We start from the raw sequence: 26,750 nt of genomic DNA on the forward strand, positions 1-26,750 counted from the left end.
GAATTGAAATGCAAGGACCTTACAGCTATAATATTCTGCTTTAAATTTAGTTTGCGTGTGCATCGTCGTAGGTTTAAACAGATAGAGTAAAAAAAAGATATTGGTGTTTATTAACTGCCATGTTTTTTTTTTGCATTAACCTCATATTAATACAGTTCGATGTTAAACTATCATGTTCATCAGAAGGTTAATGTTAAAAATCCGTATCTACATAAAATATAGAAAATGGTTAAAAAGTATGACAAAAACCTAAACAAGGGGTACTATGTGGTTCTAAAGAGTGAGTTTCTGAATCACCATCAAATGATGTACTGAATCTTAACCATGTATTGATATGTGATTGATGACATCATTCTTATAAGGAGAATGGAACACCCATTTTATTTATAAAGTATATTTGTTATTAATTATAAGAAATATCGTACACTTATGAACAAGTGATTAACAGTGTGATTACTTATAGATGAAAACATCTACCTTGACACTTCCTGACTGTACATAGGATACATATTTTACAGCTAAAACGTACCGAGCATTTGTTGAGAATAATATTGCACGTTTCCTGTTACACACGTTACTACACCTGTACACCGGAATTGTGGAAATTGTGGTCACATCGACAGGTGACATATACTCCAGGGGGTAGTAAAGGTCACGTGACATATGCATGTATCACGCATTTTGCACACCCGTTATTATGAATGGTGTTCCAACCGCACTTATGTCTTCCGTGTACAAATAACTTAAGGCCGGATAGCTAAAGATAAAAATTTTGAATGTAAAAAACGCTCTTCAGTCAAATGTTGGATCATTTTCCTCAAAGAAAGTGTTTGGTGCATTTTACATGATGTATTATTTGTCTTCATGAATATTACTTGTATGTACTGTGAAAGTAAAAGCTTAAGCAAAAACAGAAGATATCGTTTCAGCAAACATTTCTATAATGATGTAATGCAATTGTTATAGAATTCTTATACATTTGTTTTCGGTTTATTCTGAAAACTAGCAATTGACAAATAATTTATAAATTAAAAACGTTTCATAAATATGGTTAGATAGACCTTTTTCATCATAATTGCTAGGACGTAAACTTAAGTTAGACTTATTACTTTTATAAATTATTTCAAAAAGAAGCGATAGAAAGAAACCAAGTGATCGGGGGTTTTAAAAGCTGTTTGCCGATATCATTCATTGTTCATTTGTATGTTGACGAAATTAATAAGTATTACCGTCAATGACATTACTTGAACATATGAAAATCATTCTGATTTCAATAGTTATTTTTAAAGGGCCAGTTGAAAAACATAAGATATTATTATTTGAACAATATAATCTGATTATATTGATGCGTTGTGAAAATTCTAGGCGAAAGACGATGAAATACTATGCCTAAATAAAAAAGAATGTGTTTAAATATAAAACAACAGTGTTGAAAGGAATTTTCTCTTTAAAACTTAAATTGAATGCGTATTTCACGATAAACCAATCTTTTTGAAAACCAAATTACATGTACTTTCAGTTGGTATTAGAATTGCTTATAACACAGCCAGCGATCATACTTTTATTATAGACAACTTTAACATTCGTTCACAGAAAGTAGATATTGATATAGAATTTAGAAAGAAAAATATTTAGACATAGAATAGTCTGTTTACCGATCTATAATGAACTGAATTTTCATGTTCATTACCTGTTAATTATGGGAATAAGAACTAAAACAAAAACACGTTTGGTGACCTCCTGACCTTTAATGACGAGAGATATGTCAAAAAGTTGTAGATGAAAGATGTCTAAAATGTGATAATATATCTTATCAATCACAACATACTATTTCCGTCCTGATTTATATTCTAAATAATTGCTACTCTAGATTTGTCACATGTTCTATAAGAATATTGTATAAAGACATTTTTCTTCAAGTTGACCAATTTTATATTCATCAAATAATTATACAGTGTAGCACCAAAGAACGTCATTGTATTCATAGTTTATTTCTTAGAATGATAAAATATTAAAGGTGTTCCACCGCCGACAGAGCATAAACGATAAATATAATTTAAACAATAATTGGCGTTTAGTCATATATAAGTATACTTCTCATTAAGACAAACACTAATAAAATATAATTAATTTGCTTTTGGTGCATGCGCAATCAGCACCTCATTCCTTATACAATGTAGGATATAGTGCCACGGATTTTTTTCGGGATGAAATTAATTGTTTTTAATATTTTTATCTTAAAGTAAAATGAGAAGTTAAAACTTTTCAATGGTGGTAATGGTGTTAAGTAAGTAATTGTTGTAACAGAAGAAAAATACAAATTCGTTTGCTCCTGTTTTTGATAGTGAAAAAATACCATTCGTCGGCGGTGTAACATCTTTAATATTTAGATTTGAATATTAAATAAATCAAAATGAATCTTTGAAAATTCGTGAGGAATTTTATTTTCAGATTAATCACATTTCTTATAAAACTATATTTGTAAATTATATATATTCACTATAATATTGGTCAAAACAAAACGATATCGTCACTGTTATTTACCATTTTAAAATGATCAACTATAGTTAACTATTTAAATCATCTAACATTATATATATATGGATAAAACAAATCTGTGTTACCACATCGCAAAGCTATGAAAATTCATTTGAAGAAGTGAACAATCCTTTATGACATAAATGATATTGAAACCATTTCGATAGACAATATTAAGCAAAAGAGGACGCTCAATTACTTATACAAAGTCAATTAATAATACCTCATGGCATTACATTACTCTGGAACAACAATACAAATCACTAATATAATATTTCTTTTTCTCACAAATTGTATACTTATTTTTAAGGAGATCTAGTGAACATGCATATATACAATAATATAATCAGTATGGAAACACGTGTTAGATTATCAGTACACGTTTTAACAGAGATCTAGATTTATTTCACTCCAGTTTGATGTAAATATGACCATGTCTGTCGGTATCGATATTAAGACGATTTATAAAATGAGGAACTTTGATCAGATGATTTCTTTCACATGGGCGTCAGTATTATTAAGTACGAGACCCAATGGTTGTAAAAATTGTATTTCTATAGTCTCCGTTTAAAGATGCGCCAACGCCGACAGAGCATAAACAATATTTATCCTTTTAACAATAATTGATGTTCAATTGTTTATACATATGTCTAGTTAACACACAAAAATGATCTATATAATTTTTTTTTTTTTTTTTTTTTTTTTTTTGCTTTTGTTGTCTGCGCAATCAGTACCTCGTTCCATATAGGTAATAGAGTCATGGATGTACATAATTATTTTAAGTACTTTATATTGAAGTCAAATAAGTAACTCAAACTTTAATGTGTACAGTAAGTAACCTGTGCTACTCTAGAAAAATACTAATATATCTGCTCAAAAAGATACAATTCGTTGGCGGGGTAGCATCTTCACATTCAGCACCGTTGTGATTATTACAATGTAGTCAAAATCAACATTTCATGTTCATTAATAATACGCAAAATTAGAAGCATATTTCTATCGAAGTTTAGGAAATATTTTCTTATGATACTTTGTTAGTGATGATTTTTGCGTAAATGGCGAATTGACACAGGGGTTTATGTTTTAGAAGGAAAAAAACCTGAATTAAATCATACTATAATGCTAGAATAGGTTTACCGCTTACATATACACGCCACATCATTGCCTCACCGTGACAGTCACAAGTGTGTATGTATCATTATCAAACTATGATAATTTATTTAGATCAAGGTAAGTCATTACGTTAATTGACAAGCATTTAGCAAGCTCCTTTGTTTTTAATAATAGAACAAAGAGGATTATTTGAAATTGTAAAATTGATATTATGCGAATGTTCCCGCGATTGCATCATATTATCAGAAGTTGACAAGATGCACCAGTAATTAAACAACATATCTGATAGGGAAATACATCATTATCAACTTACATCAATCTAATTTACAACATGCATTGTACATAACATTAGTGACTGCATTACAGCGATGTTACATTCATTAGAAAGAGAAACACGTCACATGATTACCACGTGTTAAATTACTTGATTACTCGTTAAAACATCACTCACAACAGTACTGGAAATATCATCAACTATCATACATATTTCATGCATACTCGTAGTTCATATTTTATTGAGGCTGTTGATCTGAAACAGAATCAAATGTTGTTATATTTGATATTTAATTTGCAACAGGTAAATATAGACATTTTGCAGTCATAATATACACAAATGTTTTGTCAGCATATTCAAAAGTAAAACTACATAACATTGAGCTTCCTTATTTTCATTTTAGGAAACTTTGGTGACACAGAAACAAAAGCAAATATACAAAAACAATAATAATAATACATTTACATGTCTAACTAACGCTTACTCAAAACATATAACTTTTAGAACCCAAACAAACTACAGAATACCTGTTACTGAGAACATTGTTCATCAATATTTGGAAACTCTTTTTATGGTTTAAGCTAGTCTTATACCGGTATTACTAACATCTTACACCTCATACAACACCATGAACATTATAAACAAACAATTGACCAAAATAAGCCATTGTTTATACAATTCAACAACCAACTTCAAATCTTCTAATTACATTTCGAGTAATAATTATTTAAACAAAAAAATGGTTTGGAAAGAAAATAATGCTTACTTTTATTTACTGAACTGTTAGACGAAACAGCCAATGTTACAATCTCCGTCAGATCATGGCTTAAAACGAATTACATGCACAAACAATAAATTCAAATATGATTTTAAAATGAAGTCCTCGGGTACATGATAGTGAGGTTCATCAGCAGCAGATGTTAAATGTAAACTGTCAACGCTATGCACAAAAATAAAAATAAATCATAGGAACAGTTCCAAACATCAATCAATTGATTAGCACAATCTAATATGCAAATTAAATTGAAATATATAATTGAAATTAAGTTCCTTGTTAGCCGTTACTATTCTTATTCGTTTTGATTTAAGTATATCGATATATTTACCTCTGATTTTATTTAAATCAACGCATTTGTATTAATTTCAAGGAGAAATAATATCTTTTTACCTATATTGCACCTTGTCTGAAGCTTTCCTAGATTGATGTATTATTTCGGTACACCGCAGCCTTAAATCAATTTGGCAAAGACATTAAATAACGAAGCTTCGTACCTATCATTACCCAAAATTGTAAACGTTGATATATCGCTCGATTTTCCCAAATTTCTTGTGGTAGCGATCATTGGTGGAAATGGTATTTGATAAATAACTGTATTCTTTGTTTTCCACACGTATATTCCATAAGTGTTTTTTTCTTAATCATTGGTACGTCTGTTAAGAAAATAAAAGCTAGCATAAAGACTAGACACACAATAAACATAAGATAAAATATCTAAAAACAATATTTACATGTATAACGATACTCTGTTACAAAACTATTTCTTATCAAAAATCATGCAACTCTTGTTCCGGAATGGTGAGCGTCTTCTCAAATTTGCTAGACTCGTTTATGAAAAAGTAATTTGTTTGTCTTCAAATGATGAGATAACAGTGTTTTTCAATAAACATGAGAACACACTAATTTTAAATGTAATACCTTAATCCGTTTGTGCTATTATCATGCGCTTTGCTATGAAACTTATTGTAAACCTAATTTGGAAAAACGTAAACAAACTATCACACTGTTATACAAACTTAATCAAAGTGGTAAAACTTTTGTGTTTTTAGACTTAGTCAGGCTACGGGTTTGCACATAATTCAGATTGTTTAAAGAAAATATCAACTTTGCTGCAAAGTTGTGGCAAACTGAACACGTAAATTACACATTCTATGTGCTTATTTAAACACACTTTACTTCAATAATGTAAACAGTGAATACAAACGGTTGTGGTATAAAGAAACATCGTTAGGACTGTCAAAGAAAGTTTAATAGAAGTCTTCACAAAACGTCCAACGGGACAAAATTAAATTGCAATTTCATACTGAGATCTTAGAGGACAAATGAACGATGCATGTACAGGCATCAATCAAATCGTATGAATACTAACGGGCCGACACTGGCGAATTAAACAACCTCTAGAAATGGTTGGTTTAATGTGCCTGATCAAACCTTTCAATGACAATCCATTCACAGGGGAAGAATGATGATACATTCTGTGTAGGTCCGTGGACCCTGATAGTCACGGCCTAGGTCGGACAACAGCGGCCATTGTGAACCGAGCAACACATTGGGACAGGTGAACGGTTACAGGTGTGGAGTTCCCTGTTCATACCATTGATCGATACAGGTATATACTTTACCTGAGCACAGACAGATCTACCTGGCAGGTAAGACTGTCAGTTACTCAGTTGATACGGGACTTGGGGAAGTTGTAAGTGATGTAGAGAGGGTTGAGACTAATGGTGTCGTTGTTTACATGTTTCGGAAGGGAATACTTCACACACGCTGCAGTACTCAACCTGTTGAATGTGACGGGAACACTCCACCTGTTTGACCAACATTCATACTGTGTACCTATCTATTGTCAGGTAAGTGGCTTAATGTTTGGATTAACAGTAATACAGCTGACAATCACTTGACAGTTTCCGATTTGTTTGATCAAGGAAAGACATTCTTATTAAGAATATGAGAATATGTATAATGACACGAAATAGCCACTAGAAAATCGTTAATAATATTTACAAGTCTTGTTGTTACTGATCCGTGAAAATCATAACAAACATTAGGTAATTGTTAACGGAATTTTTACATCTACTTAACTACTAAACACTCCGTATCCGGTCATTAAGATCCATTCCTATTAATAATCATAATATCTTCAAATAATAACATGGAATTTGGTGTCCTGGCAGAGAAACATCCGTCTGTCTCTAGTTTCTATAATGATCTAATTGTTAATCGAATTAGTTTTCTGTGGATATGATAGTTGTAAATCATTTTAGGAATGCCCATAATATTTCGTCAGAATCTTAGTATGCTCTCTTGTTCCAGTTGTCAGTCGGAGCCCTTAACAAATACACATACATCAAACGATTCGGGTCATACATATCATCGGTTACTTATGTATTCATATGAGAGGTTTATGATCTAAGTCTTTTTACGTTGATGTTTTGACCATCAAAGGCTTCTTCCGGTTTATATATACCAGTGACACATCCATCATAAACGTCAGTCAGGCCTCCCACTAAACACTTAGCCATATTTTGTCTGGAACAAAGACCTGCATTTGTACTCCGCTCAGTATCGTCATACTTAGTTAGTGACTGTCATTAGGTACACAGCTTTGTCTAAGTTTTAACCACATATCTGTTTAACATCGCGTGTGTTTAAAAGGTAACAATCACATTGTATTTAATCACAGACGTAATGTTACAAATATTTTACAGGAGAGAAAAAAAGGTGTCGGTAGTGTTTGGTATCGGTGGACATAATAGTTACAGCTTAACAATGTCTCAACCTGTTAAGTAAAGTGGTTTTAAAAATAAACTGATACATACAGTGCTGCATTTCATTGACAGAACGGCAGGTCATTGTTCTGGAGCTACTGATGTTATCAGTGTGGTAAAATCTGTCTGTGCATATTCCACCTATACTTGGTATGATATTAATGGAAATCTTTGTTCAAATCAACAAACATCCTGCTTCATTTTACAAAATAGAGATAAATATTAAAATCCCAAGCCATTTAAAATGTGATTGTGTTGTTCCTCCCCTCCATTTCCTCTGTTGGAGACAGTTATCAGCGAGTTTGATGACAGCTGAATTCGTGTAGTCAGAATCAGGATATGTGCAGAGATAACACCAATCTTCAGATAAACAGCTAACTGAGTTCTGACGATTAACATACAGTTTTTACTATTAACTAAAATTCATGTATCATCATTTTATAAAGGGGCTTCTCAAGATCTTGTTCGATTAGGTTTAAGTTATGAATAGTAAAATGTTAGTTTTAATGTTGCCTTCAGTTAAAATATTTGAAATATACGCACCCCTCCTATATTAGATAAAAAATAACAAAAGAGAAATATATCTATGAATCTAGTAAACGTGCAAGCTAACGCATACAATCGTTTTATCCAAGACATAAAGGTAGATGGTGATGTTAAGTACATGCTGCAGCTTTATGTAGATATGGCTCGTAAAAACCTGAATATTGCACAAATAAAATTTAAGTGTATCAACGTACCAAATATTTATCTCATAGCAAAATATAATTCTAGTGTGACATCGTATGTCTATCGAAAAAAAAATCATACAGAAATAAATGAATTTATGAATTTTTTTACATGTTAAAAATACTTAAATTTCTGGAGCTTTGACTTGAACTTAATTTTATCTATTTTTACTCTTGTCCAACTTTGTCCACCTTAGACGTCCATTTTTATAACTCTTTCTAATCTGTATGATCGTCCGTGTTGTTTATGAAATCTGACTTCCTTGTCGGATCTGAGCCAGTGGTTGTGATGTATTGAGACACAGACAGATAGGTCCCTCATCCTCCCGGGTCACCACTCCATCAAAGAGTTCAAAGGGCAGTACACACCGCGTCTAATCAACACATGCCTCATTGCCTGTACCATACACAGGTACAGGAAACATGGCTATGTTACGACAACCTTAACCTGAATATTTCGTATCAAAATATATATTCACGATATAATTATCCACCAAGTTTTATATATTCTTATCCAAAGTTTTATTTTCATAAACAACAAAAACAAATTGGTGATAATTTTCGATAGTAATAAACAAAATGTAGTAAAATATGTTTATTATAGAAATAATAATACTATGTTTATATAAGTATATGTTCTTATCTAGCCATTGAAATGAGATTAAATGATAATACAGTAAAATCAAGTTAAAATTTATTTGTTTATCGTTTGGGTAGCTGCACAGGAAAATATATTTATAATTTTATCAAAGTTAATATATCATTATTATGGTGTTTATGTGATTTGTTTTGCTATTTAGCTTTATTTACCTATTTTTCGAATGTTTTTAAGACTCTATTCCCGTACTAAAATATTGAGGCAGTATAATACGTTATGATAGGCCTGTTAATGCTGTGCGTTATACTTGTAGGACGTGTAAGAGAACATGTTGTAATCTAATAAGGCGTGTTGGTACTCCCCCGATTACACCTGACTAGCGCCATATTCGTGTACCTGTTTACCACAGATCCTTGGCGGATGTCACTATTGATTTCTATATACCGTACACAATTCAATATACTCGTAATCCATTTATTGAAATGTTGTTTGGCATTCCCTACCATGCACAACGTCCAGCGTAGCTAAAGGATACTGAATTCATCAAACCTTATATAAATTTGTGTGTCACTAGGTACGGGTACGCCCAAATCAAGTCCTTTTTAAACTTACATAAAACCTTACATAAAACATCAAATATTTTGATGAAATAATGATATGTTAAGCATTCTGGTGGTTTTGGTATATTTCATTTCAAAAAATTAAAACCATTCCGAACCGCCAACATTTTTATTTGTGTTTACATCATCAACGTTACCGTCGCATATATTTATTTAAAAGTTATCCAAATCTTGGTCAATTACAACTTTCTTGGAAATTAATTTCTTTTTGTGATAAATTATCATCATTTTCTCTTTTTATCGTTATTAGTCCTGTGTTCAATGCTTGGCTATAATATTTTCTGGGCTAAAACTGCTTTGAAAAAAGAGGAATTCTTAAGAAAGGTAATAATATTTTCATAAATCAATAATATTTAACATTGCCCATATATTTCTTCAAATTAGTATATTGGTTTCGCATGAATTAATACCCGATTCTTCTATGGTGTACTCTACGTCATCTTGAGCACTATATTTCATAAGCAATACACACCCTCAATAACTGTAAGAAAGCACACCTGCGGACAGTTAATATCCATTCCTACCCTAAATTAAATTTGCCCGTGTTTTCACGGCCTCGTGCCCCTGTCGTGTAACATAAACATTCGTTCTTATGGTTGAACATCGGCCATAAAAAAGATGGATTCGAAACCTGCCAACTTAAATGAATATTTGTAAGGGAAGTGGGCTAACGGTGTCAGTAACATATTAAATGGTGCCAGGATTTATTTCACTGCGGCCAATTATGTCACATTTCAACTATTTCATTCAATAAATTATTTCGGTAATCATTTTAAATATTGCTACGTATCACGATAAAGCAGGGCTATAAAACCAAGAGGACAAATGTACTACTATGTTCGAGTATATATACATCACAGAGCTAAAAAAGACATCTGTAAAGATGCGTACACGTACATTTTTGTAATTTTATTTTCATTGTTTAAATGTAAGGCAAATTCTGTATCAGTTAGTGTAAGAGTACATAAGGTTCGATTGTAACCACTAACTGACCGTATTAAACATTTTATGTAAAAGACAATTGCTTTCTTATTTTATCTGAGTAACTCTTCCCTATCTTTCCCTTTGTAACATTTCAATGACACATCACAATAACGTAGGTATATGTCGCACTACATTAAAGGGACAAAACACCAATATCATTCTCCTAAACATATATCGAGTCCGACTTGAAATGATGAAAACCCTTTAAAGAATCCTAAATATCGAAAATGACTTAAAACCATAACATTTCATAGCTTTCTATTATATCACATGTTAATTTGTATTAATCCCGCTCTACTATTAATGACCTCAGGTTAATCACCCTCGTTCACACCGATTTCATTCAAAGCTCTTTCAGGATCATAAACACATTGTGAGTCCAACATCGAGCCATCAAGTGCAATTTTTATGTGAATCATAAAATACATCAATCACAAACATATATGAAGCATACGGAAAAAATCATTCATTGTCCTAACAAAATCGAAAATAATTTGTTTGGTATTCAAATGTGGACGTTAAGGGCGGAGGCAGTATCTGAAGTAAGAAGACTTTATTTGACCTTGTGAACAAACAATACATGTTCTATCTGAATAGCTGTGGATCGGTTCTCTGAAATCTGTAAATACCAACCATCAATCGGTCTGGCAACAATATCTACCTTATTTCACAACACGTTGATATGTTTTAACATTCAGACAGTATTATTATTTTTATTTGCTAACTTTATGACCTTACACGTCATTTATATGTCAAAATCGTCATTTCTGTATGGATAGAGAAAGTGTTCACATGTTCAAAGAACAGTATTTAAAGATGTATATATCATGACGGTTTAATTATGTTAGATAGAGCTGTTCTCTACCCCGCAGTTAATATACTTGATACACATGCCGGAGATGCTATGTAATGATAGCACCCCTAGCCGGCTTTATCGGGTTTTATCTCTAAGTTTGTGCATCTGTAATAACGATTGTTCAGAAGAAAAAAAAACCTACGATGTTAGCTCCTTAAACGTGAGATCAGATACATTTTAGTCAAGTAAGGGATTATTTATTTCACCTGTAGATGTTAAACAAATGCTGATTGGTGGATGGGAAAATTTAAGGAACCTGTTGATAATTTTAGAAAATTTCGTACTTTTCAATATAATATTCGTCGACTTCAGAGAGCAACCATACATCCTTCTGTGAGTTCTAAAAACAAAAATGATATACATCATAACATAATCTACTGGTACACAATACACAGAAGTAACACTACATATGGGTGATGTAATGGACTAAATCAATAACATTTGAAAAATTATCACGTTATTTATTGTGTTATGTCTTCAAATAAATATGAAAATATAACATCAACACAATAATTACATTAATGATTTAATAGAATCATAATAATATGACTACAGTTACGTCATACCTACCTGCTGATGCCATCACCATTGTTACCATTATGTCACATTATGTCATTATGTAACCTGTTTATGTGTTCGATACCGCAGCAATAATTGACGTACATATATCTGTGATGACTAGGACAGTAATATATTTTCGACAAAAAGAAGTTAATGAACCAGCAACAACTTTGTGGTCTTATAACTAAATGTATTTTATAACGTTAAATGTTCTTTAGATTGATTAGGATTATAAAATACAATGAATATATGAATATAGAAAATTGTTATTTTATTTGTGTAGTTGTTTAATAAAAATGTTTCAAGAAAGTAAATCAATGATCACGTCTACGAAAAAATATAGAAATATTATAAATTGTAGATTGGTGATGTTTCTGGGTCAATCTGTTACATTTATTGATCAGAAGATGAAACATATCTCTACCCTATAAAATAGCAATAATAGCGAATAAAAATAAATCTCACAACATCACATTTGTAAATGCAAAACATACATGGGAAGTGGGAAATAAAATTATTAATTAAATATCCAAATCAAAGCGTGCAACTTGATATTGCAGAAAAAGAAGAAACTATCAAAGGTTATTTTGCATCAACGAGCTCTATGTAAGTTGTCAACAATAACTTGAAAAGTTTCCTTTTTTCACGTGTGCACCATGTTGTCGATTGATGTACAGGAAAAGAAAGTGAATATATTGCCAGTGGTTGTCGGCACTGAATACCAAGTACCGCCCTCCGCCACTGACCGGATACCTGATTTACATATTCATTCATGTGTTTTATGAACCCACGGCGAATGACTGTGCGTTATATTAGCTTTATTGAGTTTCAAATACTTTTTTGGCCTTTTTATTAAAAATTCAATAAAAATCGCATTTAATGAAAAAAGTACTTTTTCTTCTGCAGTGGAGTATAGAATGATGCGTGTCTTATTGGCTTCATCGTGTCTCATATATTAGTAAAATATTTAATAGCAAACATGTGAAATTCGAAACTGTTACTGCAAAAACCACAACCCAATGGGATGAGATTTTCTCTGCGTGTTCGGTGTAATTAATCAATTTATATTGTAATGTAATTAGAGATAGAGTAGGAACACGTTGTAATCACGATGCTGGTAATACAATGTAATTACATCGCCGTCTGCTGACATATGTGTGTTATCGGCCAGTTAGGTGGTAATTTATGGAGCCCTGGCCTCTTTGGACAATACGTAGTAAAACTTACCTGTCCATTTGTTCGCGCATTGTCCGTCAAAATGGCATATGACCCTTGTCCAGCCCCGGGCCCTTGACAGTTTTATCGATCTAGGTCGCAATCTGATCGATCTGTGGACAAAGACATATAACATCAAATCAGTTACATGTACATATATATCTAAATATTTAACACAGTAACACTTGAATAATACGATTTAGTAACACTTACAAAAATAGTAAAATATTTTTTACATTTTATAAAGTTTTTATATTTTTACAAGTTAGAATTCTTCAGAGGAAAGAACCATTATCTAACACAATCTCAACATACATGTAATATAAGACCGGTAAGGAAATTAAGTTACATTATAGTTGAAGAGACCTAAAACATATTTTGATAATAAAATAACACATTTCATTGGAAACTGAACAATTGTTTTTTATATAAGTTTTAACACAACAAGAAAAAATGCATTTATCAAATTATGAAATCAAAATAAATTCACATATTCAAACAAAATGAAATTTTAGCTTCATTATACAGATTTCGATATGTAAACATCGATTAATTCACTAATCCCGTAATACATACCTTTACTATTTAGATGTAAATTTTGTTTTAAATATAATATAATTATCAACAAATGCTTATATGATTTACATCAATACATGAAAAATAACAGATCAGATTCATAAATATATCGCATATGTTTCATAAAATGCAGAAATGATTTCTTCCATCAGTCTTCAAATACCATTTGTATTGTATTGAAAGCTGGTTTTGTTTCGTACATTTTATTACATCATCTCAATATTTGACAGAATAAACTACATTACAAATACAAGACCTATGTGTTCCGTGATTAGCCTGCATTGCTCAGTAAACATTGGTAACCGTATACTACAAATGCCATTGCGTGAATTCCTGTATCTCTGCGATCTAATATCGAACACAAACCACTTACTTAACCAATGTAATCGGAGGCTTCACTCTCCTTTTGTACAGCTGCATTCCGAAAACGTGATTACAGAAGGTAAAATGCATCAGAGTTTGTCAACTTTTACCAAGATTGCAGTTTTGCTCAAATCTGAATCTCTTATATTAAATATTATTTGCAGGCTGTTTTAGAAGTAATTATGAGCGAAAAATTGTCCTTTATGTTGTTTCATTTTCGAACATATCGAATCATATGTCATTAGTATATTTCACTCAAATTCCAGCATTGTGGTAGATTTAATACAAATTTTGATTTATTCTCCTCGATACTATACTTTGGGCTTTTAACACTCCACGGACGATTTGAAATTTTATAAGTCAAAAGATATGTAAATGACAATTTTTTATCGCATTTTATTGAATATAACATATTTATTTTGAACGTTAGATATGTTTTATTTAACTGATTATTGTTATCTGCGTTAAGTCTTCATAGATTCTTTAACTCAATATTATTCAATGGCATCTTTATTTTTAATATGACTGGTAAATTTTAGGAAATTCAGTACTTGTATATTACGTTTTGTCTTGTTTATTGAACAAAGTTTATCATAATACTACGATTCATCATCAAAACACTTTACAAATGCGATTATAAACATGTGTACCAATGTAATTATTGACAACCGTATTTTTAACGAGAGAAGGAAATCAACATTGTTATTGGAAAGTCTACATTTTGGGGCACACCTTTTTACATAGGGTTATAATTTGTAGTGTCAAACTTCTCTCCATCATAGACTATAGTCTTCCAATATGTAAAAGACATCACAATTCGTGGCATTTGTCAATGAAATCTAAACAGTAAAATGGTAAAGGGGAGGAGATGAGGTCATAAGGTTATCCGTGGCACTGTGTAAACTTCAGACTAATATAAACCAAAACAGTATGTGCATAGGAAAATATTTATCAACATTCGGGGTGGCTGATTGTGTAAACCAGTCAGAATTGCCTTCTCCAAAGCTGAGCTTTTTCCATCGTCTCGGAAAACTCCATTGTAGCTTGTATTGACTTACTGTTGAAATTCAAAGCGGTATATGGGAGCCTCGGTTCAAACAAACAATGCCTATAAAAGCTTCTATTTCGGCAAAAGACATGCCATTGTTCAGTTCTGCTTATTGTCAATAAAACGTGAACGGTTACTTTTTTAGAAGAAAATTAGCGTTTATTGTAAAAACATTCAATTTATAATTCTATAAGCCAATTTGATGACGTACAACAATCTGTGGCCAAACACTAGTAGATTACCAGCCATGACAGTAGATCGTGTTTAAATCGGTATGCTATGTCGGTAATATTGACATAAGACTAGAGATAATTATATGGCACGTGCTACATAGATCATTAAAAGCAATATTCGGTACTGTCGTAATACTGTTTTGATCATCACCCTCTACATCATGCGCAACAGCTTTTCTTTTTATTCGGATGTCTTCTGATAGTATATATACATACTGTATAACAATACATATATTGAACACGCGGTATTCAGCAAATGGTGGTGTTTGAGGGTTCGCAAATAGACATTCAAAATCAAGTGATAATATCACATACTTACACAGCATTCATATAGACATGAATGGAATTAGCTAATTCACATGCACAATATGGATGTGGTGTATGTTATAAGCTATAGGAATTTTTCATCCACCTGATCTGCATCATAAACTCATTTTAAATAAAGTACATTTCTGCCATTTATAATATCTTAGCGATGTCAAGCAACATGATTTTATGGTAATAGTTCTAAGATAAATCTATGTTGGCGACAATAACCGCTTGTAATACTGGGGAAGTTTGCGTCACGTTATAACGAATTAAGTCGATCACTATAGTATTGATAAATAGGTGTTATAAATAGCATACAAATCTATTTCACATCCTGATATAAAGATATATATTAGTACATATCACTAAATCATAACATAATCTAAACATGTCCATTAACAGGACTCCTGTTCATTACTAAACTACATTAATACCCTTTTTTATTTTATTTATTTATTATTATTATTATTATTTTAAATTTTAATTAATACTCTTTGGTTATATACCAGTCTACAGAGTCATTCGAACACAGAAACAAATATTGACTCTGGTAATGGTTAAAAAGGATTATGTAAAAACTTAAATACCGTTCTAGTCCAATATCATTCCGGAAATTATTGTAAAGGGTCACATTAACTAAGTAACTCCGGTAGGGTAGATTTCATCATCCATATCTTGCACTTGTAGTATATAGTTGCATTCTAGTATAAAAGTCGGTAATACTGGTATTGACAATGACTTGAAGGTAAAGTCACTCGGTATGATATCGTCAATCATTCCTCTAGTATAGAAATGTATCGATAGCTTTAATATTATCCATATTTTATACAAAAATAAAGTGAACGCTATTCATCATAATGACACATGCACCAATATCAATACTCGTGTATTACACAAAAGATGTAAATTCGACTTCCACTGCGCCTACAGTAAGCATTGTACCAATTATAAAACTTGTTTAAAATGAATACTCAAAGAAATACAAACGATGTTTCATTTTTATTATACAAACTTTAAACTTGTTTTCTATAAATGAAAATATGTTCTATACTAAATCGTTTCGTCATCATTTTAATGACTACTGTTTAAAACTAATTCAATTCTAAATAAAAATGATGAATAAGTCTTTGTTTTCGATATTAGATGCGAAACAAACGAAACAGTAAAGCATAAGTTCATCATATTTACTTTGTTTTTATTTATTTATTTATTATATTGAACAACATCTTTAGATAATTTTAAAATAAATTAATAATTGTTGAGATTTTGAAAGAACAGTGTCCAATATCCAAAGCCGAAAGTTTGATTTTCGAATAGAATTAAAGTCATCACTTGAAGTAAAAAAGGTAAAAGGTGAGAATGTATCTAGACTGTTATTGTACAAGATGTAGTTTGTAAGTTTGGGATAAATTCATTCTCACTGCAGAAAACATTAATAACATTACATATCTAATATCATTCTCGTTAAAAAAGACCATTAATATTTTACTGAACACAATAAATATAATAATACATGTATAAGAATATACAGTAATAAAATGCACGAACCAATAATAATTGATGATGAATGATACGAAATTCTAAGAATTATCTACAAAAAATGGTGTACAATGAGATCAAAAATATTTCATAGTAATTTAGGTTATTTTATGAACATTCTATTCTTAAAAAGGGATGAAATAACATACTAGTAATACAACATAAATCTTTATGATCATTTCTGATCAATTTTTCGAATAGAGGGATCGCTTTAGAACTCTATCTAAAATGAATCACATGTTTCACATAAGGAAAGTATGTATAGTTTCAGTATATATTATGTAGATAATGATGTGTATTACCGGTACTTATCAAAGGATAAATATTATTGACATTACGGATAACGGTATGTATGATATGATGAGTAGGTGATAAGGGCCCACGGGTATGATATGGACACCAGGTACCCGTGGGTCAGTATCAGTGTCAATCACAGGTGATATATAGCTAAAGAACTGTAAAACGCTACCTGTCATCCAAACCAATTTGTTTACCTGTAGTGATCGATGAGTACAATGATGTAGACCTACTACTCTAGTATGACATTCCATAAACAGGTGTCTTACTATGAAATATGGCTTTTCTGTAGCCCTGAAATCATATATAGCCGTAATATCATAACTCTCACCGGACTTATGGTGTTAAAGTGACCTTGTGACTGTAGTATCGTACATGTTGTATCCGTTGGAGTTTGTACGTCCATCTAAGTGGTAAGTAATGTCTGGTTTTTTTTATTTCATCATTCGTGGATACTGTGTTTTACTGTCCTGCTATTGACGACTATTTTCAAGTGTACTAAGTAACTTTCCTATACCAATCTTTATGTGGATGATAACTAATTATGTCGTCTCTGACATTTTTGATAGTGTTTAAAATGAATGAAGCATACATAAAATCTGAATATATGGAATACCCTGTGCATTTTTTGTGAAAAAAGGTGACAACATACAAAATTATCTTATTTTTAAATCAATGGAAATAATCTATTGTTATTTATTCATTTCCTTTTTTAATTTGTTTCATAGAATCAACGGTAGTGTTATTTGAGAAAATTTAAAATTATTTGAAAAAAATATGGAAAAGTAATCGCCATGATAAAATTGAATCAGTTTGAATACTTGTAGTAGCATGTCTAGTACGTGCAATCTCTTTGATGTCGGATACAATGTGTTTTCCAATTTTATATAATACGTTATAATTACAATATTGTTCAAATGAACTGTTAGTCGGAATTAATTTTATAACTTTCAAGTTATACATTTCCGTAATGATTCATTCTGGCGGTATTTTATTTTGATAAAAGAGATTTTTATTCTGTCCTTTAAATTAGTAATTAATTTAAACTCGAACATGTTATTGATACAAAATTTTGCACAATTTTTCTACTTGAAAAGTGGTTAAACATCGCGTTTCGACTTTTAAGTCGGCAATACTTGGTTATCAATAATGGTTGGAGGAACAAGATTTATCAACAATTGGTATTGATTTCCCTCTTTTTCGTATTTTTAGATGCCAATAAAATTGTCGTTACCAAGAGATCAAGAATACCTCAAACATATTAAGTCTTTATATTGTTTATCAAGCGGAAATGTTCGGAGCAGAACGTAGATAAATCATTATTAAGTCGAGAAATAAGCATTAAAAAGTATTCTGGATTGAATAATCCGTTTACGTGCAATGCTAGCATTGTGGTGCAATTTAAGATTATGCAGTTTGTGAACAAGACTATAAATTTAGCATCCTGTTCCTTTGAAATAGTGTTATTCTCCAGCACTAGGAGACATAATGGGCTCTATCTCTGTGGCCACCATTAAACTGTAATTTATTTACCCGCTTGGTGCTATTATTCACGTGCACTTTGACCTTTCCTGTTATATGACCATTTAATAGTAGTGCCGGGAACACACTAGGTAAAGTTGTATGGGTATTTATATTGAAGTAGTTGCATGGATCGGAATAGAAATTGCACCTATTTCACATAAATCTTGACAGAAACGCCAATAAAAAACGACAAATCCGTCACTATGGAAACCAGTCCCTCTGATGGTATCTCGATATATTTGTTTAAATGTATATGCATACATATAAAGCATGTTTGTGTGTGTTCGAACACTTTGCACCATGTAAGATCTACTAGGTAATGGTCTGATTTGTATTTACAACACATTTGATGAAAAAAGCGCAGGGTTATCTATTTCGTAATGGCACACCACATGGTTTTCTTTAAAACTGTATTTGTGGTCCAATGTGAAATGCCTGAATCCAATTTTGTGGTGGTATAGATCAAAGAACAGTCTGAAATATGAAGATTATGCCTAATTTAAGGTTGTCAAATTCGATTGTATGGTCACTATGAACAGTGCAATGAAGCAGGATACATGTGAATAGGTGAAAAGTAATTTAAGCGAAACTTGTTCCATTCGTCAGGGATCTACTTAGCGGGGAAAATTGCACTCAAAGGATTGAGGCGATGTCATTACAGATTCATATGTGTGTATATATATAGTGAATAGACGTAGGATGTTCGATGGTGATTTGACTTAAAAATCTCAACCACCTTTCCTCTCATCCCTCTCGACATTTCTCCTGACATAAAGCCGCGACCACAAAATCACTCGACCGATTCTCTGGGTCAACGCAATCTCTCCTCAATACTGAAAATCTCGTAAAAATGTTTAAATGAACTCCACCTTTGAGAAGTCTTACTCCCATGTCTGAGGTATGTTGTATGATTCAAAATGATCCAGATTCCAAACTTATTAACAACTCAAACACGCGTGTTGTAACAAGATAGCAATATTGAAAACACTATTTTACTAGTTCCTTTTACATTTGCAATCACAATTAAGACTGTGGGTGAGTGTGGAGATTCCGTCGTGTCAGTGGTACGGGCCATTGATAGATGATTTACGTTCCGTCACTAGGGGGCAGGGACGCTGTGTAATATTAATGAGACTAGATCAATACACAAAAGCGATTTATAGATTATACAATATATACCATCTGGACATGGACGGCAGCGTAACAGTACAATTTACCTTCACCGTCAGTAGAAACCGGAGCTGTTTATAAAACAAGCCCTTGGGTAAAACCTGAAACTTCAAACCCTGATCTCATACAATTAGCAGTCTCGATATCATTATGTAACACCTATTAAAGAAAAATGTTCTCAAAAGTATCACCGTACAATATGAGGTTAACAGAGTTGTTGAAATTACGCATAGAAATTCATTCCGCTAATATCGCATGTTTTATTTCAAAAAAATAATAATAATAATAGTAATAAAATCAAAATTGGCCATTGTACAATTGCAATATGCATTGCATTTCACAGAACGTTTAAAATAATAACAATATATCGATTTATTTTAATAATAACTTACACATAATCTTTTTTAATTCACGTATAAAAGTTGCTTTTAAATAAAGATTTTTCATTACTTTAATCGTTTTCATCATCATAAATCATTGACTTTAAGCTATAAACACTTTGCTTACATTTTAACCCATTCAAAATTAAAAATAAATCAACTTCTGTCAGTACAAACCAGTGTATTATATATACATGATATTAGGATAGAAAAAAAAGGATAAAAAAAATGCACTTTGAAACCATAACTCATGATTTTTTTATTTTATTTTATTTTTTTGTTTTGTTTTTTGTTTTGGCTCTTATACATTATTTCCATGAATGAATGTTTAAGTTTTTACAGATAAAAGAAAGCAAATATGTCACATCATAGACCTATAATCGATCCGAATAGAAATTTAAAATCCCCATTCATCGATTCTTTATAAGGTGAATAGAAAAGAAATGACTGGCAATATTTTGCTAGATCGTCCTTAATCCGTTTTACCTAGGGAAGATTGTCTTTAAATATCAAGTAGTCGACTATTGAAAAACAATTCACTTTAAGGGTCCTTCACGGCTTTTAGTCCTTAAAGGTCTCGAATATCAATAACATTTTAATTGTCTGGTCATACCGAGAGATTTAACAATAAAACTTACATATAAAACAAATAAACAATGCTATATATCTGTATCAACCTTATAGGTTCGGTTATCTATCGGTTGTTGTGTCGCCCCGTGTGGTATTTGGATATTCCTTTGGCGTGATATTTTATCAAATAAACCAACTAATTACATGGATAGATCTACAAAACATAGATAATCGTGATGTCTACAGATAATCCTTACCCACAAACCACACATGTTATTGGTCCACAAACAGAACCTCTATCTCTCAAAATACACCGCCGCAAAAGGACAACCACTAAATACCTCTTAACGCTACATTAATTTATATCTATATGTTGCAAAAATTAAACGTTTCTTTTTCCATATCTATCATTCATTAGCACTAATATAGACCTTGGAATCCCTCTTTCGACTTCCATTTGTTATAATGTTAAACGATTGGTTACGTAGCAATAGATAAAAACTTATCTTTATTGTAATTAATCCACAAAAGCGATAGTTGTGATGGATCTAATTCCCAGACCAAATTTTCAATAATAAAAGATATACCATTCCCGTGTTTATTCCACAACTTAAATCCTGTTTTATTTTATTTTATAAATTAAAACTTACATGATTTAGAATAAAAAGCATACATAATACATGAACATCATAGATGAGAACGATTTAAACTGAAATTCCAAAAATGTCTTTATAAACAAATTAGATATTGATTAATTCAATTCATTGAGTTAAATGATTACATAATCTAAAACGTCTGAGCATGACATCAATAGATCTCATGTTGAATATATTTATTCGACCTTTGATGGTAGTTGGCAGAATAAACCAATACGGAGCTTCATCGTTCGGGGTTACGAATTTAAGAACAAAAATAATCCGTTTTTTTATTGTAAATTGCTGAGATAATACCAGTGGCGATGGTGGTTTATTTCACCTGTTAATCTATAATATTCAAATTCCTGTCCCACTGAGAAATGGAGGGGTAGCTCAGGGACAGTAAACTTGAAAGGTAAATATCATTCGTCATTGTTACATCAAAGACGTCAAAATCGTGTATATGAGAGGAATGTAAATACAGTCACAGATAACACAGGGAAACACTACTGTTCGTTATGATATTCCAGTTGACCATAGAGAAGCAGTGCTTGCAGCCTTATCCTCAAAGCATTGCAGAATTCTGTTATTGACACCTAGCGACTGGTCCGGTAGACCACTGGCCTTATGCAACACCTGTGTCTTTTTCTCACACGAACTCGCCTCTGCGTCAACATGACTACACCCAGTACTTCATTATGTCACCTTTATTTCTAGGAGCTAATCATTTAATTTAAAGATAAACCCTGTGTTATTTGTTGTGTTCGTAATATTTCGTTCTTGGTCGCTTCTATTCAATAATGTTTTGATTGATTAAGGTGGAGTTTTAATACACTTTTATATATACGATTTATCTTCTCTGATGTGTTTTATACTGTGGATTAGTCAGTCCATGGCAGTCCTTTGGAGTATAGACGGTAGGAGCACATTTATACCCATTTCGTCACCCAAAAATGTCATATATTTTCATTTTCTTTCTATTTTTCATTCATTTTTTCTCTCTTCTTCTTGGCCTTTTACAGATAAACATTTGGTTATATAACAATACTTTAGTTTGTTCGTAAGAAATATTATTTGGACTTGTCATTTTAGTGATTTGTAATTGTAGCGAGTTCGTATGCCCACCGGAAATCAAGTTGGTATCCACGGTTCAAGTTGGTTTCTTACCTGGTGGTCGTCTGTCGACCAGTTTTATCTACTTGTATAAACATGGCTGAATTAGGTACAAACACAGTCTCACCTTCTTCAAACACTGACACATGTAGTATACTCTTATTCCCTTGTTCTGGGTTGTATTAGGAGGAAACAGCGGCTAAGTGAAGCAGTCTAATCGCTGTAGATCCAATCACCACTGTAACTCGACAACTCCGCAGTCTCCCAAAATACACCGTTTTATCAAAGACAAGCATTATACATATATATAGATATAGGCAGAACTAATATGGTAGCAAAGAATACTAGTGATACAATGTACCAAACCAATATGTTGGATAATGAATAGTACTGTAACCAAGGCAATCACAGTCCCTTGTGACAATAACCTGCTATTATGATGATGTTAGGTTTTAATGGTAAATGAAAATTCGATAAACAACAATTGTTGTGACAGTAGTTAAAGTTATTTATGGTCAATGTATAGACGTAAATCAGTGTTGATAATGTTTGAATTAGACTTGTGGTCGTAGTTGTTGATAATACTTAATAAGCACGCGAACGACCACATCCTATTATCAACTTGCAACATGTTCAATGTTTTATTGTATGTTACAGTAGCTGTGTTGTACTCCTGCTATCACTAATTCAAATTATGACCAATTGGTTTCCAAAATTTCTATGTGCTTTAAAAACGATGCAATAGAATATCTTTTTCAGACTTGTAGATTCTTACACGTGTCACTTTTTATCAGAAGGCGGTATCTATAACGTGTGTTCAGGGGAATGGGGGTCAATTCGTATGATTACTGGGGATGATCACACCAGATTGACATGAAAGTGAGTTTAAGCTGGGGATTTCCGCGGTAAGCCTTGAACATACCTCTCTCTCCCGTCTACATCGGTGTAATAGTGAAGATCGCGTCCATGTTCAAAATACCAAGAGTTAAGGAATACCCAGATATATTGTTTTAATCCTTTGTCCTTAATTGCATCACTAACTTGTCGGATGCTGGTACATGTATGTCTACACTTCCTAGGTATCAGTGCATTTATAACTGATTAGTTGTCATTGCCGTCCGATGGCAAAACATGCAATTATTAAAATGCATTTTCAGCGAAAGTAAACACCTCTTGGTAGAGATGATGGGACCCGTCAACCAATATGCAGTCCATACATTGCAATTGGTGTGCGATTATTGGAATCTTTGGTCTTTGTTTCCTACTTGATTTCATAATTTCGTAACTTCATTAATATAATATTTTTATCAATATGTCCATAGTTTCTCTGTTTAACGAGAGCGTGTTTCAATAGTCATTTTGTATAGTGACGTTTTATTGGAAATTAACATTTTCGCATTTAAGACAATAATTATAAGCTTGCTTCAAATAAATGATAACAAAATTGCATGTTTTCTCTAATATCTTTTTGAAATGTCATTTTTAATAAGAAAAGAAGGATAAGAGAAGAAATGTTTCACCAGAAGAGATTTATATAGTGGCCACTCAAGTACAGTACCATCACGCTGAATTTCTTTTGTTGTGCGATTCTTTTGACGACTCTTCTATAAAGTATGCCAAAAGAGATCTGACAAGAGTATTACGTTACAAATTAAATTCCTGACATTTTTAGAGTTTACTGATTTCTTTCTATGTGTATTTCCTTGTATTTACAGTGCAGGCACAAACAAAGTTTCTAAACTATCTATTTAACCGAACCGCTTAATGCACAAATTCAAAGGAAATGTCTGCGGTGCGTTTGACATGCTCCTATCTCGAGTGCGTTCGACACACAGGTTCGTCACCAGTATATGCAGTATATCACAGAGATAACCTTTATGTGTATTCGCTCAAGACGATTATTTGCAATATAAGTTCGCCATCTTGTAAATTAAATGTTGTCGCTTTGTTTAAGGAAAAAACACACGCTTGCCTTGTTTTTTACTCGACAAGATCCAATTTTATGGCATATTAACTAAAACCTATCATAGAATTTCGTGTCCCTGGCCATAGATCAATGCTGCCAGACAATGATAAGTCTTTGTGATAACCTCTGGAATATTTCCCAGTCATTGATAAAAGAATTTTACATAAAATGTTTAGAATATCCATCTAATATCACATAGGTATTCATAAACGCCTTGAATGTACTGTTTATCTCTGGTAATCGCCTGCCCATTAAAACCTGATACGGATGGATTTTAGGAATAATAGCGTGTGTATAGTTGTACGCTGTAGGGTATACGTTCCGCGCCCGGGTACCAGAGTTAGGCACTGATCCGTGGCGCCCTCTCAGCGAGACGGCGTGTAAAACGATGATTGTTCTCCGTAAACGGCTGCGTTCTAGCGCAATGACACGTGAAATTTACCCCATTGGTTCATGGTATATTATTATTTCGAAATAGGTTCCCACTGTAACTCTATATGCCCTTAGTTCTGTCCAATCGTAACAAAACCAAAAAATACTGACGATATTGTTACAGCATAAAACGCCATCAAATCTCCATCCAGTCGGGTTTTATAGCCAGATAAGCCTAAAGGCGCGGTACTGTAATTCTGGTCCGGTGTTTGGGTGGACGGTTTGCGTCCGACTACCTTCTCTGTTCGGGCCAATGTTGTTCAGTTTTGTCTACTGAGACAGATTGCCTGTGGAAATAGGTGTGAATACACAACGAAGAACTGTGGTTTATCAAACTAATTTATCTAAACAATTAAACACAAAAAATACAACAAATGGGGATTGTCTCAGCTTTTAACCAAGACTGAATGCACGGATATGTAAAATCTGATGCGATCGTTTCTTAAAATACAATTTCAAAACAATTTCGACTTAAAATCGGACATTACTTCTACAGATCAACGTGGATTATTCAATGATATATTTTATATAAGGAAATACAGCAGTGTGGACGGTAGATACATAAATCGAATCTCACCAAGGCCGAGTTGTAACGTCAATATCAGGTAAGGGCCCATTGTCGGCTGTGGTTTTGTAAAGCCTCTCTATACCATAGGGACGTAGTCCCAGTAACTATATCAATGGACTGTTCATCGCCATTTCGTACGTCAACAAAAACCTAATTTATCTACTCAGCCTAAAGAAAAAGTTATAAATGTCTGTATGCCATGTCTTTTTGCGTCAGCCTTGATAGTTATAAAACGGGTGGCGGTGTGGCGGGCAAAACTTATGGAAATCCGGACGACAATTTTAATTGATGTTACTAAAATATTTTGTGGAAATTCTTTATAAGAATGGTTTATCCGAATCTGGTCCTTGGTCAGTGAATGCTTTAAGTGTTGAACATTTTAAAATTAATTTTACTGAATGTTTTTTTGTAAAAATTCCATTAATAGTGGTGTCTTCTGATGACTCCTTGGTCAATGAATGATCTATATCTGGCTCAACAACATGTACATTGTATATAATATTGTTCAGTCTCTATAGGATTTGAACCCGGGTCCATGTCGCTCGGTACGAGGGCATACGCAAGGACATCAAAGAAAAACAGATTTTAAGCTAAATCGAGTAAAATTCCTCATGAAATTTAAGTCCCCAAAGATGAGCAGGGTCCATAGTGAATCGGTCTCATAAATAATCCCTGACTCTATATTTTGTCAAGGTAATGATTTAATATATAAATAAATAATAAATAAATAAATAAATAAATAAATAAATAAATAAATAAATAAATGTTAAGTAAATTGAAATTGTTTCACTGTTTGATTTTTTGGTCGTTCGTGCGTTATATGTAGCAGTGTCGCGATCGGCCCACGCCCAGTTATATGTGACTGGTGCGTACCTCTTTTCAATGTATGAAATACACGTACATATACTCCTGAACCAAACATCAGAAACAATAGCTTCTGTGTCAGGCTAACGACTCGGTGTCACGAAAATCAAACGACGTTCCCATGCTGCAA

General features: G+C 32.3%; 1 protein-coding gene across 2 annotated transcripts in view; it reads left to right on the forward strand.

The window, feature by feature from the left end:
• The first annotated feature begins 6,109 nt into the window (after positions 1 to 6,109).
• The window catches only part of LOC138305560 (four-jointed box protein 1-like), a 30,311-nt gene continuing 9,670 nt past the window's right edge, over positions 6,110 to 26,750 (forward strand). The window contains exon 1 of one of the 2 annotated variants that reach the window (XM_069245857.1): positions 6,110 to 6,553. The gene's annotated coding sequence lies outside the window, so the exon portion shown is untranslated. Of the gene's footprint in view, positions 6,554 to 25,330; positions 25,794 to 26,750 lie in introns of those variants that run through there. The other variant, XM_069245867.1, reaches the window with a different exon arrangement.

The sequence above is a fragment of the Argopecten irradians genome, chromosome 1, assembly GCF_041381155.1.
Source record: "Argopecten irradians isolate NY chromosome 1, Ai_NY, whole genome shotgun sequence".
NCBI lineage: Eukaryota > Metazoa > Mollusca > Bivalvia > Pectinida > Pectinidae > Argopecten > Argopecten irradians.